A 13,764-nucleotide genomic window follows, 5' to 3' on the forward strand; every position below is an offset into this window, starting at 1 on the left:
CTGTCTTCATGGTGATCTATATAAACTACAGGACAACATAACCTAGGGTCTTCATGGTGATCTATATAGACTACAGGACATCATAACCTAGGGTCTTCATGGTGATCTATATAAACTACAGGACATCATAACCTAGGGTCTTCATGGTGATCTATTTAGACTACAGGACATCATAACCTAGGGTCTTCATGGTGATCTATATAAACTACAGGACATCATAACCTAGGGTCTTCATGGTGATCTATATAGACTACAGGACAACATAGCCCTGTCTTCATGGTGATCTATATAAACTACAGGACATCATAACCTAGGGTCTTCATGGTGATCTATATAGACTACAGGACATCATAACCTAGGCTCTTCATGGTGATCTATATACACTACCCGACAACATAGCCTTGTCTTCATTGTGATCTATATAAACTACAGAACAACATAACCCTGTCTTCATGGTGATCTATATAAACTACAGGACAACATAACAATGTCTTCATGGTGATCTATATAAACTACAGGACATCATAACCTAGGGTCTTCATGGTGATCTATATAAACTACAGGACATCATAACCTAGGGTCTTCATGGTGATCTATATAGACTACAGGACATCATAACCTAGGGTCTTCATGGTGATCTATATAGACTACAGGACAACATAACCTAGGGTCTTCATGGTGATCTATATAGACTACAGGACATCATAACCTAGGGTATTCATGGTGATCTATATAGACTACAGGACATCATAACCTAGGGTCTTCATGGTGATCTATATAGACTACAGGACAACAAAACCTAGGGTCTTCATGGTGATCTATATAAACTACAGGACAACATAACCCTGTCTTCATGGTGATCTATATAAACTATAGGACAACATAACCCTGTCTTCATGGTGATCTATATAAACTACAGGACAACATAACCCTGTCTTCATGGTGATCTATATAAACTACAGGACATCATAACCTAGGGTCTTCATGGTGATCTATATAAACTACAGGACAACATAACCCTGTCTTCATGGTGATCTATACAAACTATAGGACAACATAACCCTGTCTTCATGGTGATCTATATAAACTACAGGACATCATAACCTAGGGTCTTCATGGTGATCTATATAGACTACAGGACAACAAAACCTAAGGTCTTCATGGTGATCTATATAGACTACAGGACATCATAACCTAGGGTATTCATGGTGATCTATATAGACTAGAGGACATCATAACCTAGGGTCTTCATGGTGATCTATATAAACTACAGGACAACAAAACCTAAGGTCTTCATGGTGATCTATATAAACTACAGGACAACAAAACCTAGGGTCTTCATGGTGATCTATATAAACTACAGGACATCATAACCTAGGGTCTTCATGGTGATCTATATAGACTACAGGACAACATAACCTAGGGTCTTCATGGTGATCTATATAGACTACAGGACAACATAACCCTGTCTTCATGGTGATCTATATAAACTACAGGACAACATAACCTAGGGTCTTCATGGTGATCTATATAGACTACAGGACATCATAACCTAGGGTCTTCATGGTGATCAATATAAACTACAGGACATCATAACCTAGGGTATTCATGGTGATCTATATTGACTACAGGACATCATAACCTAGGGTCTTCGTGGTGATCTATATAAACTACAGGACATCATAACCTAGGGTCTTCATGGTGATCTATATAGACTACAGGACAACATAACCCTGTCTTCATGGTGATCTATATAGACTACAGGACAACATAACCTAGGGTCTTCATGGTGATCTATATAGACTACAGGACAACATAACCCTGTCTTCATGGTGATCTATATAGACTACAGGACATCATAACCTAGGATCTTCATGGTGATCTATATAGACTACAGGACATCATAACCTAGGGTATTCATGGTGATCTATATAGACTACAGGACATCATAACCTAGGGTCTTCATGGTGATCTATATACACTACAGGACAACATAACCTAGGGTCTTCATGGTGATCTATATAGACTACAGGACAACATAACCCTGTCTTCATGGTTATCTATATAAACTACAGGACATCATAACCTAGGGTCTTCATGGTGATCTATATAAACTACAGGACATCATAACCTAGGGTCTTCATGGTGATCTATATAGACTACAGGACATCATAACCTAGGGTCTTCATGGTGATCTATATAGACTACAGGACAACATAACCTAGGGTCTTCATGGTGATCTATATAGACTACAGGACATCATAACCTAGGGTCTTCATGGTGATCTATATAGACTACAGGACAACATAACCTAGGGTCTTCATGGTGATCTATAAAGACTACAGGACATCATAACCTAGGGTCTTCATGGTGATCTATATAGACTACAGGACAACATAACCTAGGGTCTTCATGGTGATCTATATAGACTACAGGACATCATAACCTAGGGTCTTCATGGTGATCTATATAGACTACAGGACAACAAAACCTAGGGTCTTCATGGTGATCTATATAAACTACAGGACAACATAACCCTGTCTTCATGGTGATCTATATAAACTATAGGACAACATAACCCTGTCTTCATGGTGATCTATATAAACTACAGGACAACATAACCCTGTCTTCATGGTGATCTATATAAACTACAGGACATCATAACCTAGGGTCTTCATGGTGATCTATATAAACTACAGGACAACATAACCCTGTCTTCATGGTGATCTATATAAACTATAGGACAACATAACCCTGTCTTCATGGTGATCTATATAAACTACAGGACATCATAACCTAGGGTCTTCATGGTGATCTATATAGACTACAGGACAACAAAACCTAAGGTCTTCATGGTGATCTATATAGACTACAGGACATCATAACCTAGGGTCTTCATGGTGATCTATATAGACTACAGGACAACAAAACCTAGGGTCTTCATGGTGATCTATATAAACTACAGGACAACAAAACCTAGGGTCTTCATGGTGATCTATATAAACTACAGGACAACAAAACCTAGGGTCTTCATGGTGACCTATATAAACTACAGGACAACATAACCCTGTCTTCATGGTGATCTATATAGACTACAGGACATCATAACCTAGGGTCTTCATGGTGATCTATATAGACTACAGGACAACATAACCCTGTCTTCATGGTGATCTATATAAACTACAGGACATCATAACCTAGGGTCTTCATGGTGATCTATATAGACTACAGGACAACATCACCTAGGGTCTTCATGGTGATCTATATAGACTACAGGACATCATAACCTAGGGTATTCATGGTGATCTATATAGACTACAGGACATCATAACCTAGGGTCTTCATGGTGATCTATATAAACTACAGGACAACATAACCCTGTCTTCATGGTGATCTATATAAACTACAGGACAACATAACCTAGGGTCTTCATGGTGATCTATATACACTACAGATAAACAAAACCCTGTCTTCATGGTGATCTATATAAACTACAGAACAACATAACCCTGTCTTCATGGTGATCTATAGAAACTACAGGACAACATAAACTAGGGTCTTCATGGTGATCAATATAAACTACAGGACATCATAACCTAGGGTCTTCATGGTGATCTATATAAACTACAGGACAACATAACCCTGTCTTCATGGTGATCTATATAAACTACAGGACATCATAACCTAGGGTCTTCATGGTGATCTATATAAACTACAGGACATCATAACCTAGGGTCTTCATGGTGATCTATATAGACTACAGGACAACATAACCCTGTCTTCATGGTGATCTATATAGACTACAGGACAACATAACCTAGGGTCTTCATGGTGATCTATATAGACTACAGGACAACATAACCCTGTCTTCATGGTGATCTCTATAAACTACAGGACAACATAACCCTGTCTTCATGGTGATCTATATAGACTACAGGACAACATAACCTAGGGTCTTCATGGTGATCTATATAAACTACAGGACAACATAACCTAGGGTCTTCATGGTGATCTATATAAACTACAGGACAACAAAACCTAGTGTCTTCATGGTGACCTATATAAACTACAGGACAACATAACAATGTCTTCATGGTGATCTATATAAACTACAGGACAACATAACCCTGTCTTCATGGTGATCTATATAAACTACAGGACAACAAAACCTAGGGTCTTCATGGTGATCTATATAAACTACAGGACAACATAAGCCTGTCTTCGTGGTGATCTATATAAACTACAGGACAACAAAACCTAGGGTCTTCATGGTGATCTATATAAACTACAGGACAACATAACCCTGTCTTCATGGTGATCTATATAAACTATAGGACAACATAACCCTGTCTTCATGGTGATCTATATAAACTACAGGACAACATAACCCTGTCTTCATGGTGATCTATATAAACTACAGGACATCATAACCTAGGGTCTTCATGGTGATCTATATAAACTACAGGACAACATAACCCTGTCTTCATGGTGATCTATATAAACTATAGGACAACATAACCCTGTCTTCATGGTGATCTATATAAACTACAGGACATCATAACCTAGGGTCTTCATGGTGATCTATATAGACTACAGGACAACAAAACCTAAGGTCTTCATGGTGATCTATATAGACTACAGGACATCATAACCTAGGGTCTTCATGGTGATCTATATAGACTACAGGACAACAAAACCTAGGGTCTTCATGGTGATCTATATAAACTACAGGACAACAAAACCTAGGGTCTTCATGGTGATCTATATAAACTACAGGACAACAAAACCTAGGGTCTTCATGGTGACCTATATAAACTACAGGACAACATAACCCTGTCTTCATGGTGATCTATATAGACTACAGGACATCATAACCTAGGGTCTTCATGGTGATCTATATAGACTACAGGACAACATAACCCTGTCTTCATGGTGATCTATATAAACTACAGGACATCATAACCTAGGGTCTTCATGGTGATCTATATAGACTACAGGACAACATCACCTAGGGTCTTCATGGTGATCTATATAGACTACAGGACATCATAACCTAGGGTCTTCATGGTGATCTATATAAACTACAGGACAACATAACCCTGTCTTCATGGTGATCTATATAAACTACAGGACAACATAACCTAGGGTCTTCATGGTGATCTATATACACTACAGATAAACAAAACCCTGTCTTCATGGTGATCTATATAAACTACAGAACAACATAACCCTGTCTTCATGGTGATCTATAGAAACTACAGGACAACATAAACTAGGGTCTTCATGGTGATCAATATAAACTACAGGACATCATAACCTAGGGTCTTCATGGTGATCTATATAAACTACAGGACAACATAACCCTGTCTTCATGGTGATCTATATAAACTACAGGACATCATAACCTAGGGTCTTCATGGTGATCTATATAGACTACAGGACAACATAACCCTGTCTTCATGGTGATCTATATAGACTACAGGACAACATAACCTAGGGTCTTCATGGTGATCTATATAGACTACAGGACAACATAACCCTGTCTTCATGGTGATCTCTATAAACTACAGGACAACATAACCCTGTCTTCATGGTGATCTATATAGACTACAGGACAACATAACCTAGGGTCTTCATGGTGATCTATATAAACTACAGGACAACATAACCTAGGGTCTTCATGGTGATCTATATAAACTACAGGACAACAAAACCTAGTGTCTTCATGGTGACCTATATAAACTACAGGACAACATAACAATGTCTTCATGGTGATCTATATAAACTACAGGACAACATAACCCTGTCTTCATGGTGATCTATTTAAACTACAGGACAACAAAACCTAGGGTCTTCATGGTGATCTATATAAACTACAGGACAACATAAGCCTGTCTTCGTGGTGATCTATATAAACTACAGGACAACATAACCTAGGGTCTTCATGGTGATCTATATAAACTACAGGACATCATAACCCTGTCTTCATGGTGATCTATATAGACTACAGGACAACATAACCTAGGGCCTTCATGGTGATCTATATAGACTACAGGACAACATAACCCTGTCTTCATGGTGATCTATATAGACTACAGGACAACATAACCTAGGGTCTTCATGGTGATCTATATAGACTACAGGACAACATAACCCTGTCTTCATGGTGATCTATATAAACTACAGGACATCATAACCCTGTCTTCATGGTGATCTATATAGACTACAGGACAACATAACCTAGGGTCTTCATGGTGATCTATATAGACTACAGGACATCATAACCTAGGGTCTTCATGGTGATCAATATAAACTACAGGACATCATAACCTAGGGTTTTCATGGTGATCTATATAGACTACAGGACATCATAACCTAGGGTCTTCATGGTGATCTATATAAACTACAGGACATCATAACCGAGGGTCTTCATGGTGATCTATATAGACTACAGGACAACATAGCCCTGTCTTCATGGTGATCTATATAAACTACAGGACATCATAACCTAGGGTCTTCATGGTGATCTATATAGACTACAGGACAACATAGACCTGTCTTCATGGTGATCTATATAAACTACAGGACATCATAACCTAGGGTCTTCATGGTGATCTATATAGACTACAGGACAACATAACCCTGTCTTCATGGTGATCTATATAGACTACAGGACAACATAACCTAGGGTCTTCATGGTGATCTATATAGACTACAGGACAACATAACCCTGTCTTCATGGTGATCTATATAGACTACAGGACATCATAACCTAGGATCTTCATGGTGATCTATATAGACTTCAGGACATCATAACCTAGGGTATTCATGGTGATCTATATAGACTACAGGACATCATAACCTAGGGTCTTCATGGTGATCTATATACACTACAGGACAACATAACCTAGGGTCTTCATGGTGATCTATATAGACTACAGGACAACATAACCCTGTCTTCATGGTGATCTATATAAACTACAGGACATCATAACCTAGGGTCTTCATGGTGATCTATATAAACTACAGGACATCATAACCTAGGGTCTTCATGGTGATCTATATAGACTACAGGACATCATAACCTAGGGTCTTCATGGTGATCTATATAGACTACAGGACAACATAACCTATGGTCTTCATGGTGATCTATATAGACTACAGGACATCATAACCTAGGGTATTCATGGTGATCTATATAGACTACAGGACATCATAACCTAGGGTCTTCATGGTGATCTATATAGACTACAGGACATCATAACCTAGGGTATTCATGGTGATCTATATAGACTACAGGACAACAAAACCTAGGGTCTTCATGGTGATCTATATAAACTACAGGACAACATAACCCTGTCTTCATGGTGATCTATATAAACTATAGGACAACATAACCATGTCTTTATGGTGATCTATATAAACTACAGGACAACATAACCCTGTCTTCATGGTGATCTATAGAAACTACAGGACAACATAAACTAGGGTCTTCATGGTGATCAATATAAACTACAGGACATCATAACCTAGGGTCTTCATGGTGATCTATATAAACTACAGGACAACATAACCCTGTCTTCATGGTGATCTATATAAACTACAGGACATCATAACCTAGGGTCTTCATGGTGATCTATATAGACTACAGGACAACATAACCCTGTCTTCATGGTGATCTATATAGACTACAGGACAACATAACCTAGGGTCTTCATGGTGATCTATATAGACTACAGGACAACATAACCCTGTCTTCATGGTGATCTCTATAAACTACAGGACAACATAACCCTGTCTTCATGGTGATCTATATAGACTACAGGACAACATAACCTAGGGTCTTCATGGTGATCTATATAAACTACAGGACAACATAACCTAGGGTCTTCATGGTGATCTATATAAACTACAGGACAACAAAACCTAGTGTCTTCATGGTGACCTATATAAACTACAGGACAACATAACAATGTCTTCATGGTGATCTATATAAACTACAGGACAACATAACCCTGTCTTCATGGTGATCTATATAAACTACAGGACAACAAAACCTAGGGTCTTCATGGTGATCTATATAAACTACAGGACAACATAAGCCTGTCTTCGTGGTGATCTATATAAACTACAGGACAACATAACCTAGGGTCTTCATGGTGATCTATATAAACTACAGGACATCATAACCCTGTCTTCATGGTGATCTATATAGACTACAGGACAACATAACCTAGGGCCTTCATGGTGATCTATATAGACTACAGGACAACATAACCCTGTCTTCATGGTGATCTATATAGACTACAGGACAACATAACCTAGGGTCTTCATGGTGATCTATATAGACTACAGGACAACATAACCCTGTCTTCATGGTGACCTATATAAACTACAGGACATCATAACCCTGTCTTCATGGTGATCTATATAGACTACAGGACAACATAACCTAGGGTCTTCATGGTGATCTATATAGACTACAGGACATCATAACCTAGGGTCTTCATGGTGATCAATATAAACTACAGGACATCATAACCTAGGGTCTTCATGGTGATCTATATAGACTACAGGACATCATAACCTAGGGTCTTCATGGTGATCTATATAAACTACAGGACATCATAACCGAGGGTCTTCATGGTGATCTATATAGACTACAGGACAACATAGCCCTGTCTTCATGGTGATCTATATAAACTACAGGACATCATAACCTAGGGTCTTCATGGTGATCTATATAGACTACAGGACAACATAGACCTGTCTTCATGGTGATCTATATAAACTACAGGACATCATAACCTAGGGTCTTCATGGTGATCTATATAGACTACAGGACAACATAACCCTGTCTTCATGGTGATCTATATAGACTACAGGACAACATAACCTAGGGTCTTCATGGTGATCTATATAGACTACAGGACAACATAACCCTGTCTTCATGGTGATCTATATAGACTACAGGACATCATAACCTAGGATCTTCATGGTGATCTATATAGACTTCAGGACATCATAACCTAGGGTATTCATGGTGATCTATATAGACTACAGGACATCATAACCTAGGGTCTTCATGGTGATCTATATACACTACAGGACAACATAACCTAGGGTCTTCATGGTGATCTATATAGACTACAGGACAACATAACCCTGTCTTCATGGTGATCTATATAAACTACAGGACATCATAACCTAGGGTCTTCATGGTGATCTATATAAACTACAGGACATCATAACCTAGGGTCTTCATGGTGATCTATATAGACTACAGGACATCATAACCTAGGGTCTTCATGGTGATCTATATAGACTACAGGACAACATAACCTAGGGTCTTCATGGTGATCTATATAGACTACAGGACATCATAACCTAGGGTATTCATGGTGATCTATATAGACTACAGGACATCGTAACCTAGGGTCTTCATGGTGATCTATATAGACTACAGGACATCATAACCTAGGGTATTCATGGTGATCTATATAGACTACAGGACAACAAAACCTAGGGTCTTCATGGTGATCTATATAAACTACAGGACAACATAACCCTGTCTTCATGGTGATCTATATAAACTATAGGACAACATAACCATGTCTTTATGGTGATCTATATAAACTACAGGACAACATAACCCTGTCTTCATGGTGATCTATATAAACTACAGGACATCATAACCTAGGGTCTTCATGGTGATCTATATAAACTACAGGACAACATAACCCTGTCTTCATGGTGATCTATATAAACTATAGGACAACATAACCTAGGGTCTTCATGGTGATCTATATAAACTACAGGACATCATAACCTAGGGTATTCATGGTGATCTATATAGACTACAGGACATCATAACCTAGGGTATTCATGGTGATCTATATAGACTACAGGACAACAAAACCTAGGGTCTTCATGGTGATCTATATAAACTACAGGACAACATAACCCTGTCTTCATGGTGATCTATATAAACTATAGGACAACATAACCATGTCTTTATGGTGATCTATATAAACTACAGGACAACATAACCCTGTCTTCATGGTGATCTATATAAACTACAGGACATCATAACCTAGGGTCTTCATGGTGATCTATATAAACTACAGGACAACATAACCTAGGGTCTTCATGGTGATCTATATAGACTACAGGACATCATAACTAAGGGTCTTCATGGTGATCTATATAAACTACAGGACATCATAACCTAGGGTATTCATGGTGATCTATATAGACTACAGGACATCATAACCTAGGGTCTTCATGGTGATCTATATAGACTACAGGACAACAAAACCTAGGGTCTTCATGGTGATCTATATAGACTACAGGACATCATAACCTAGGGTATTCATGGTGATCTATATAGACTACAGGACATCATAACCTAGGGTCTTCATGGTGATCTATATAGACTACAGGACAACAAAACCTAGGGTCTTCATGGTGATCTATATAAACTACAGGACAACAAAACCTAGGGTCTTCATGGTGATCTATATAAACTACAGGACAACAAAACCTAGGGTCTTCATGGTGACCTATATAAACTACAGGACAACATAACCCTGTCTTCATGGTGATCTATATAGACTACAGGACATCATAACCTAGGGTCTTCATGGTGATCTATATAGACTACAGGACAACATAACCCTGTCTTCATGGTGATCTATATAAACTACAGGACATCATAACCTAGGGTCTTCATGGTGATCTTTATAGACTACAGGACAACATCACCTAGGGTCTTCATGGTGATCTATATAAACTACAGGACAACATAACCCTGTCTTCATGGTGATCTATATAAACTACAGGACAACATAACCTAGGGTCTTCATGGTGATCTATATAGACTACAGGACATCATAACCTAGGGTCTTCATGGTGATCTATATAAACTACAGGACATCATAACCTAGGGTCTTCATGGTGATCTATTTAGACTACAGGACATCATAACCTAGGGTCTTCATGGTGATCTATATAAACTACAGGACATCATAACCTAGGGTCTTCATGGTGATCTATATAGACTACAGGACAACATAGCCCTGTCTTCATGGTGATCTATATAAACTACAGGACATCATAACCTAGGGTCTTCATGGTGATCTATATAGACTACAGGACATCATAACCTAGGCTCTTCATGGTGATCTATATACACTACCCGACAACATAGCCTTGTCTTCATTGTGATCTATATAAACTACAGAACAACATAACCCTGTCTTCATGGTGATCTATATAAACTACAGGACAACATAACCATGTCTTCATGGTGATCTATATAAACTACAGGACAACATAACAATGTCTTCATGGTGATCTATATAAACTACAGGACAACATAACCCTGTCTTCATGGTGATCTATAAAGACTACAGGACAACATAACCCTGTCTTCATGGTGATCTATATAAACTACAGGACAACATAACACTGTCTTCATGGTGATCTATATAAACTATAGGACAACATAACCCTGTCTTCATGGTGATCTATATAAACTACAGGACAACATAACCCTGTCTTCATGGTGATCTATATAGACTACAGGACATCATAACCTAGGGTCTTCATGGTGATCTATATAAACTACAGGACATTATAACCTAGGGTCTTCATGGTGATCTATATAGACTACAGGACAACATCACCTAGGGTCTTCATGGTGATCTATATAAACTACAGGACAACAAAACCTAGGGTCTTCATGGTGATCTATATAAACTACAGGACAACAAAACCTAGGGTCTTCATGGTGACCTATATAAACTACAGGACAACATAACCCTGTCTTCATGGTGATCTATATAGACTACAGGACATCATAACCTAGGGTCTTCATGGTGATCTATATAGACTACAGGACAACATAACCCTGTCTTCATGGTGATCTATATAAACTACAGGACATCATAACCTAGGGTCTTCATGGTGATCTATATAGACTACAGGACAACATCACCTAGGGTCTTCATGGTGATCTATATAAACTACAGGACAACATAACCCTGTCTTCATGGTGATCTATATAAACTACAGGACAACATAACCTAGGGTCTTCATGGTGATCTATATAGACTACAGGACATCATAACCTAGGGTCTTCATGGTGATCTATATAAACTACAGGACATCATAACCTAGGGTCTTCATGGTGATCTATATAGACTACAGGACATCATAACCTAGGGTCTTCATGGTGATCTATATAAACTACAGGACATCATAACCTAGGGTCTTCATGGTGATCTATATAGACTACAGGACAACATAGCCCTGTCTTCATGGTGATCTATATAAACTACAGGACATCATAACCTAGGGTCTTCATGGTGATCTATATAGACTACAGGACATGATAACCTAGGCTCTTCACGGTGATCTATATACACTACCCGACAACATAGCCTTGTCTTCATTGTGATCTATATAAACTACAGAACAACATAACCCTGTCTTCATGGTGATCTATATAAACTACAGGACAACATAACCCTGTCTTCATGGTGATCTATATAGACTACAGGACAACATAACCCTGTCTTCATGGTGATCTTTATAAACTACAGAACAACATAACCCTGTCTTCATGGTGATCTATATAAACTACAGGACAACATAACCTAGGGTCTTCATGGTGATCTATATAAACTACAGGACAACATAACCTAGGGTCTTCATGGTGATCTATATAAACTACAGGACATCATAACCTAGGGTCTTCATGGTGATCTATATAAACTACAGGACATCATAACCTAGGGTCTTCATGGTGATCTATATAGACTACAGGACAACATAACCTAGGGTCTTCATGGTGATCTATATAAACTACAGGACAACATAACAATGTCTTCATGGTGATCTATATAAACTACAGAACAACATAACCCTGTCTTCATGGTGATCTATATAGACTACAGGACAACATAACCCTGTCTTCATGGTGATCTATATAAACTACAGGACAACATAATTTAGGGTCTTCATGGTGATCTATATAGACTACAGGACAACATAACCCTGTCTTCATGGTGATCTATATAAACTACAGGACAACATAACCCTGTCTTGATGGTGATCTATATAGACTACAGGACAACATAACCCTGTCTTCATGGTGATCTATATAAACTACAGGACAACATAACCCTGTCTTCATGGTGATCTATATAAACTACAGGACAACATAACCCTGTCTTCATGGTGATCTTTATAAACTACAGAACAACATAACCCTGTCTTCATGGTGATCTATATAAACTACAGAACAACATAACCCTGTCTTCATGGTGATCTATATAAACTACAGAACAACATAACCCTGTCTTCATGGTGATCTATAAAAACTACAGGACAACATAATTTAGGGTCTTCATGGTGATCTATATAGACTACAGGACAACATAACCCTGTCTTCATGGTGATCTATATAGACTACAGGACATCATAACCTAGGGTCTTCATGGTGATCTATAAAAACTACAGGACAACAAAACCTAGGGTCTTCATGGTGATCTATATAAACTACAGGACAACATAACCCTGTCTTCATGGTGATCTATATAGACTACAGGACAACATAACCCTGTCTTCATGGTGATCTATATAAACTACAGAACAACATAACCCTGTCTTCATGGTGATCTATAAAAACTACAGGACAACATAATTTAGGGTCTTCATGGTGATCTATATAGACTACAGGACAACATAACCCTGTCTTCA

The 13,764-nt window shown here is 38.3% G+C and overlaps 1 protein-coding gene across 2 annotated transcripts in view; it reads right to left on the bottom strand.

The window, feature by feature from the left end:
• LOC110508538 (thrombospondin type-1 domain-containing protein 4) overlaps positions 1 to 13,764 on the bottom strand; it is a 109,143-nt gene that overhangs the window by 34,038 nt on the left and 61,341 nt on the right. The gene's annotated exons all lie outside the window — the stretch shown is intronic.

This window comes from Oncorhynchus mykiss, chromosome 3, assembly GCF_057628025.1.
Source record: "Oncorhynchus mykiss isolate SJ-2025 chromosome 3, ASM5762802v1, whole genome shotgun sequence".
NCBI lineage: Eukaryota > Metazoa > Chordata > Actinopteri > Salmoniformes > Salmonidae > Oncorhynchus > Oncorhynchus mykiss.